At 42.6% G+C, this 8,070-nt stretch overlaps 1 long non-coding RNA gene across 2 annotated transcripts; it reads left to right on the forward strand.

Annotated features, from left to right (window-relative positions):
- Positions 1–383: 383 nt before the first annotated feature.
- LOC113992962 lies at positions 384–4,068 on the forward strand. 2 transcript variants are annotated; one of them, XR_003542425.2, is made up of 3 exons: positions 384–488; positions 2,663–2,799; positions 3,928–4,068. It is a non-coding gene; the product is annotated as an uncharacterized LOC113992962 (long non-coding RNA). The 2 variants fall into 2 exon arrangements; XR_005564023.1 differs by lacking the exon at positions 384–488 and adding an exon at positions 525–975.
- Positions 4,069–8,070: the final 4,002 nt, after the last annotated feature.

Below are 8,070 nucleotides of genomic sequence, written 5' to 3' on the forward strand. Positions count from 1 at the left end.
TAGGTCCTCCAGCACCACCCACGAGGGAGGAGGCGGGGGCGGGCACAGGGAGGGCACGTGACTTTCCGGCCCCGCCCCGCGGCCAGGAGCCAATGGGAGGGGATGGGCGGGGGGCGAAGGGGTGGGCGGGGCGGAGCCGCGCGCTGCGGGCGGGGCGGGGCCGCGCGCTGCGGGCGGTGGCGCCCTCTGGTGGCGGAGGGGCGCGGCCGAAGGATGCGGGCGCTGTCTGTGACGTCATCTGATCGCGACAAGGGGCAGCCTGAGTGCCAACCCTTTTAATATTATTTATTTATTTTAGCATTATTATTATTATTATTTTAATAAAATTGGACGAAATGCGCACTGGAGGAAGCCCTGTGACCACAGGGGTGTGTGACGGGGCTGCGTGGGCCCGGCCCCGCAGGGGGAGGAAGCAGTGCTGCTGCAAGAGGCTGACCCAGAGGGCGCGGGGTGGATGCCGGCCGCGGCTCGTGGGGCTCACGGAAACAGTGCGGTTTAGTTCTTATACGTTCTCTTATACGTTCGCATAACGCGTTATTGTCAAAGCAGTTTGCCGTGTTGTCGTAGGTCCTGCCTATGGCAGACGGGAAAGCAGTTCGGTGCAGCAGCCGCTTGCTGGCCTGTTTTTGGCACTGCATTACAGCCCCACCAGACTGTGTCTGCTGGGGGCTCCTCCGCACTGGCTCAGAGCAGAGTTGGGGAGAGCCCAACCCTCAGCTGAACCCCCAGGGCAACACACTTGCCATAGCAACAAACGACAGGGAAGGGGAAGCAGCGACCCCACATACGCAGGATTGGTTGAGTGTCTCCTTGTGTTCAGAATGAAGCTGTTGCAGCCTGAGTAGAGTCAAATATGTGTCAGCGTTAGCCTCTCAACAATTATGAGACCTTATTAGTTGCCATGATTGCTGACAGAGTATTAATTTAAGATCAACTCAGAAGAACTTAAGTGCGAGCAGGCTGTGGGGACAGAATGTAAGAATCACAGGAAGGAATGAAAAGACTGTGTCCATTGGCAGGCTGTAGGGAAATGTAATAAGAAATAAGACTGCAGACATAGTTTGGTATGCTGATTTAAAGGTAAACTGGCAGGGGAAATGAACCCAATTCAAAAGAGATTATAAACCAGAATAACAATTTAATAAAAATAGTACAATAAATACAATTACACAGACAAACAATTGGTTTTAACCCACAAAACCCAGCTGTATAACTCAGCACCCCGGGGCATGAACAGAGTGGTGTTCATTGGGCCCCCCTCCCTGTGCTGAGCCCCACGTGGTCCCCCTGAGTCCAAAGTAAAAGGAGAGGGAAAACCTGTTGGTGAGAGTGCTGGTTGCAGTCCGGTCAAGGGTGGTGATTGCAGTCCGGTTGGGAGTAGTGGTCTCAGTCTGGTTGAGAGTGGTGGTCGCAGTCCAGTCCAATTTCCAGTCCTTCTCTGGATCCCAGGAGTGGTACCAGAAGTCCCAAGACTCCAAGATTATATATATCCTCAGGTTCAGGCAGGAATGCCCAGTACCTCCCTCAGGGCGGGGAGTTCCACAATGGGTGTGAGGACAGAAGCATCCTCCTATCTCACAGGCCTCTTAACACCCAGCTTACAGCCTGAGGGGTCAGGCGTGCTCTGGGCAGCTGCTGTAAATGGTCTATTGATAACAGTTTCTGGGAAATCGCATGGAAGGGTATAGAATACACAGTTTGGGTTACATCCACACAGTGATGAGCTGATCCCAGATGTTCTAACTAGGACATTTGGAAAGCACACACTTAGGAATGGAGATGAAATGTTTAAGATGAGTCTGACTTTAAAGTGATTAAGGTTAATGAACTCCCCAGATCTTCAATTGGATAATATAAAGAAAACAATTAGGTGTTTTGAAAACTGAGATTAAACAAAGTCCTGTAATAAAACAAGTGACTCCGAGTGCTGTGCTTTGAATAGACTGACTGATGTTTCTCTTGGTAGAGCAGCATGGTGAGGAAGCAGAAGCAGAGCCATATTCACAGTGCAGCTGTGAGAACAGATAGAAGCTAGATGTGCCAGAGGAAAACTGGAACACACACGGGGAGAATAGTGTGAATGAGGGCATGCTCATTTGGAGAGGGGAGCAACAGGGACTGTGATACTAGAAATGAGTGGTATTTGGGTGAGGGAGAGAGAGCGATGATGGCAGAACAGATTGAGAGATTTTGATCACAATATGGTACAGCAAATGAGGTGAGGTGATGCTTGATGAAAGCAGGGATGAGTCAAGAGTGGGCCTCCTGAGGGACAAAATGGTAGTTATACATGAGTGGAGAAATGAGGGTTGGCATAGATCACAGAGGGGAAGATGGAGATAACTGTGTATTTGTGCTGTGAATTTAAATTCTTAACTTGGAAATATTCTGTGCCATCCTACACCATTTACCATCTACACAACATTGCAACAAAGGCACAGGTGACTATTTATTATAAGGTTTTTTTAATGTAATAAGCCTGAATGACCCTGAAGTGGTATTTCTGGAGTCTGGAAGAGATATGGTGAGAAAATTTTAGCACAGTGGTTGTTCTTCCTATTGTAACACTGCTGGGAGTGATCAGTTAAAGCCACCAAAATATGCTATGCCCAGGGACCAAAAGAACTGTTGATGATATAAAACTTTTGCTCTCTGATTTCAGATGCTCATTTAAATAATGAACAATTCGTCTATGGAGCTTTTGAAGAATGTAAATATATTCAAGTGACATAAAAAACGTCTGAAGTGGAAACTCCGAGGGTTATTTAGAGCTCATTCGCCCTCTCTGCCCCATGCAGGGTCAGTCATGCATATGTTGCTCCTTCACTCAATCCGTTCTTCAAGATCTCTGATGGTGAACTCTCTCTTCCAAAGCCTTCTTCCTCAAGCAGTCTATTTCTCTAATTTAAAATTTATACTTTTGGAAAGCTGTTCTGATCCATAACTGTGATCCTTCCTGCTGCATCGGAAGCCCATATATTTATCCCTGTCCACCGTAAGCTCTGGGATCAGACTGTCCCCTGTCTCTTTGCAACAGATTTTTATTTGCTTTAGCTTTTTCAATTCCTTCTCAATCTGTATCTGAGGTTAAACAACATTACTAAAATCAAATATATGGTAAGTGCTTTGTCCATCCTATCCAAGGGGCCTGTTACTTTGCTATAAAAGGAAATGAGACTGCTTGGGCATCATTTCTTGAAAAATTAGTGTTGGACATTATCTTCTTCTTAACTTTGAAGCAATTAGAAATTGTTAGCTTGATTAGTTTTTCACAGAGATTTTTTTGGAGATCTCTCTCTCCCTTTTTCCACTAATGAATTTTTATTATTGCTTTGATTTGCAATTCAGTTTTGTCATGTGTTTATATATTATGCAAAAAAAATTAAATTAACTGAAAATAAACTAGGAGGGTTAGCTCATTGTTTCAATAATGTGGTGATCTGAAGTCTCTGTATTTGGTACTGGCATTCTCATTGCTTTTTAAGAAATTTTAAAATTTTGAAATTCTGCTGTGTATATGTCTATCCAAATAGGTTCTGTGTTTTCTATTTCAAGATTCCTTGGATACTTGGCTGCACTGAGAACATCATTTCAATGTTAGAGGTTCTCTTTTTTTCCTTGTTTTAAAAATTGTTTGATTGAAAGCCTGTTTTTTTTATTTACATGCAGTATGTCTTTGCTTGCAAGTTTCATTGTTTGGAAATACAATATGATATTCTATAAATAAAAGTAAGTGGGATGAGTTAACACACACTAGTGAAGAATTCAAGACTTCTGCTTTTTAGCCAATGTAAATGCAAAAGGTTGGTCTAATACATAAAAAAAAACCTTTTTTGAGAGTATAGTCAGTCAGACTATAGATAACTGTTCTGTTTTCTTTTTTTCTTCTTCTTTCTTTTTTCTTATATTTGTTTTAATACATCGCAGGATCCACAGAATATTCTGAATTGGAAGGCACCACAAGGATCATCAAAGCCCAATTCCTGGCCCTGCACAGCACAGCCCCAAGAATCACAAATTCTAGAAGCCATGTTGGAAACAGTTATTAAACCTCTGCTTTGGATCTTTGGTTGTTTAACTGGGTTTTTTTTTGATTTCTAACTCATTCGAAGAAATTACTCAGTTGCTACTCGTTCTACTATTCATGTTTGAACTGACTATGTCTACCATTTAGTAAAGTAAATACAACCCCCCCCTCTTGGCTTAAACTTTGGCAAAACTGAGTTTCAAAAGGTGGGTGGGATCAGATCAGAAAAAATTTGACAGTACACATTTCATAGTCACAGTATTTCACTGTCCAGGAACCATGCATCAGTGTCTGAGAGCTTCCTGTTCAACTAAATTGTGTTCTGGCTCTGAAGCTGAAGATCTTGGACAAAACCCTAGGAAATCAGACTCTCTCACTTCTTTGTGGGTAGTAGCAACCTTTTGGTATAGGATTAGAGGAATCTTGTAATGGTCTTGGCTGGAATTTTTCTCTTGCTATGCCAGGTCGTGGTCACACTTTGACTGTGCTCCATGGAGATTGAGTGGAATCCTCTGGAATACTCCCCACTGTAGAAATGAAAGATGTTATTAACAGCAATATGGAATATCTTGAAGAAGAAAAAGCAGGATGTGAGATAATTAGCCATAATTCATAATATATAACCATATTGCTTCCTTGGCAAGAAATGGGATGGGTGTTACCTTGTCATGGAGACACCATTCTTTAATTATTCCAAGAGTTCCTGTAAGCATTTTGCAAATATCCTAGCACTATGCTGTGACCAACCACATTTATTCACAGGCTTAAGACAAAAAATCCTTGGAGCTTTTAACACCAGCATATAGTATGTGCATACTATATGCACATGTTTCTCACAAAACCCCAACAGTACACTTCTAAGCAAAAATAGCCAACGTTCTTTTCTCATTCCAAATTGTCTTCTGATTCGTGGGATGGTGACTCGTCTAACCAATTTACCCCATTGAACTTAAGCTGAACCATATTATGTAATGGTTCTTTTCATCACCCTGAACAGGCTTACTGGTTTCACTCAAACTCACTGTGACAGGTTGTGATAAATACTGTTAAAAGTGTTGGGTGCAACCACTGCCCTTCATCTTAGAAGAACTATAGGAAATGGCTAAGTACAAGCAAAGTTAAGCTCAAGTTAAAGGCACACATGGGTTTGATCTCATTGGATGGAAAGGTTTTGCTGTGGGACTGTGTGTGTGACAGAGCAAGAGGAGGATAAGAGGGAATGGAGTTAAATGGTGTCATGGTTTAGCCCCAGCTGGGAACCAAGCCCCACACAGCCGCTTGCTCGCTGTCCCACCAGCAGGACTGGGGAGAGAACTGGAAAGGTAATAGCCAGAAAACTCATGGGTTAAGTTACAGACAATCTAATGGGGAAAGCAGAAGCCACGCTCACAAGCAAGGAATGATTTCGCTGCTTCCCGTGGGCAGGCAGGTGTGTGGCCATCTCCAGGAGAGCGGGGCCCCATCACACGTAACGGTTACTTGGGAAGACAAACCTCTCTGAGGCCTGTCCATAGGAGCATTGATTGGTATTTTGTTATTTGTGTGTTACCTCCTAATTTGTACCATACAGCTGGACTCCATAGATGGAGGTACTGTTTTTATTGCATACCAGCACCCTCGTACATCAACAAACTTAGAAAAATACGTTCCTTCCCTATCTTTTTTCTTATTTAGGAGGAACAGGAGTCTCTGAAATCCAACTTACCATGCCATCAAGTTGTGATCCAAGAGAAGTTAAAGAACAGGATTCAAAACAGTGTCTCCAGAAAATGTCTGTCTGTTCATACCAAGAGATATTACCTTCCCCTCCTGTCTAAGCTGTTCCTCTCCCAGAGGTTTCCATTTCAGGAAAAAAAAACCCAACCACACAAAATACAAAAAAATCCCAAAGTGATGGTTCTTTACAATAATTTGCCATGCAGTTTGAAGCATTGTTTCTGCTCTCTGTTGTGAGGTGGTAATCATGACCAAAATGGAAAAGCAGATAACTACAGATGGTAATACCCTCTGATTGCTCCACATGAGTCAATCAAACTTGTCTGGGAATACCCAGAGAGGGCAGGAGACAATCCATGTTCACTTTTGGTAATGTTTTGGTGAGGTGGTGATGAGAAAAGATGATTCTACTGGATTGTTTAGATTTTGTTTAGTTCATGTCATGTTTTCAGTAAGTCTGTCTACCATATCAGTTTGTTGATCCCCTGTGTTGGTTGCATAGCTCTTCCTCAGAGAAGGCAAAACCCAGAAATGCAGTTCAGTGTCACACAGGTGGAAAGAGGAGTTGCTCTGAGGCAGCAGCTCTCAGGGGCGCTTTCAGACCATTTCTTCTGTTAACTGCTTTTAAAGTTGTGCATGTTTCTTTAAATGCATTCTTTAAATGCATTCAGCAAATGTCAAGTCCTAAGCACAACAGGCAATAATCCAAGTGACTAAAATAAGAACAAAACTTGGCCATAACTTTTAAAGAAATCATTTCAGGCTTCAGATTATTTGCTGTATAGCTCACATGAATTACATCTGCTGCCAACACCACCACCATCAGCTTTTCCAAACAGCCATTTAGCTTTGTATTATTATCAAATACTTTATGTTGATAGCCTAATTTGGACATTAGTGATTTACTGCACCCAAACTGGGCTATGTTATTACAATCCCTAGGCAGTAATCCCCAGTTGATCAGCCAGTAGAGTCACCCGTGAGTTGCTAGCAAATGGTCCTGTACAAACTGAAGTGCTGTTCGCTATCTAATAAACACATTGTTCATAGTGAACTCACTAATAAGGTTACCAGTAAAAAAAATCCCTTAATCATGTATAATACCGCTGGAGTATTTTTAGTGCATACTAAACAATCTTTATACCGAAAACAAGAACTAAGCATCCACTCTACTAAAAGTACTACACCCCACTTAATACACCCTGAGAACAGTATTTTCAAAAGTGTGTTGAAATAAATTATTTCTGACATTTCCCCCAAAGTAGCACTTCTGCTTGTCTACAGCTGCTCAGGTTGACGTTATGGAAGAAGGCAGCTAGGTGGAGAAGTTGTTAATGTTACGGTGCTCATGCTCATGCAGCCACCATCGAGGCTGCATTAGAAGAGGTGTTGGCTTTATGCACTGAAAAGAGTTTTGTTGAATTGCTGAGATTACCCACAGGTCATAAAATTAAGCAGAAATGTAATTATTTCCTAGGTCCATCATCACATGCCTTGGGTTTTTTCTAGGGTGTTTTGGTTTATTTTTTCTTCCATGGTTACATTCAAAAATTAATTTTAGCACTTAAACTAGGATTTTTTTCAGTGAGACTTTTTCCACCTGAAGTTCGTTAGTCCTTTGAATTTAAAATGCTGAAAGAAAAATCTAATCAAAACTCTAAGCACCTTCATACCTGTAAATATACCAAAAATTAGGGAATTAACCTTCCCAATGATAATTCAGTGAGTTGAGCACCTTCTGATATGGCCTCTGCTGCAGTCTCAGGGCTCCCAAGCTGTGGGGCATCCTGCGTGCTGTAAAGTCTCTGTCGCTGATGCTCTCAGCTCTACATGGCAGACCAGTGAGAGTGCCATGGTGTGAACACGTCACCCAAGCAAGGCTCACAGGAAAGAGAGGTGAAAGACAAATTCTGGAGTAGTGTCTGAAAGGAAAATCCATCATGTCTTCAATGGACCCAGAGCTAAAAAGACGACTGGGCTGAAACTATCATGCAATGTCAGAAATCAGTTAGCCAGCTGTTGAAGAAAGCAGCATCATCTTAATTACCTTCTTCCCCCAACACCTTGATGTTACCATAGACCTGTTTAGGTGGAGTACCTGCAGGTAACTGCCCTCATCTATAACAACTCCTTAGTTGTCCTTCATGATCTGTGTGTGCTTTTTACACTGGATATATCCTTGTGATATACCTGTACAGGATGGTCACGTATCCATTTATCACACAGAACTCACAGAATCACAGAACAGTTGTGGTTGGGAGGGACCTCTGAAGGTCATCTCGTCCAATATCACCTTACTCAGGCAGGGACATTTAAAGTGGGTTGCC

This window comes from Pipra filicauda, unplaced genomic scaffold (assembly GCF_003945595.2).
Source record: "Pipra filicauda isolate LSUMZ 115617 unplaced genomic scaffold, ASM394559v2 scaffold277_size1012519_pilon, whole genome shotgun sequence".
Taxonomy (NCBI): Eukaryota; Metazoa; Chordata; class Aves; order Passeriformes; family Pipridae; genus Pipra; species Pipra filicauda.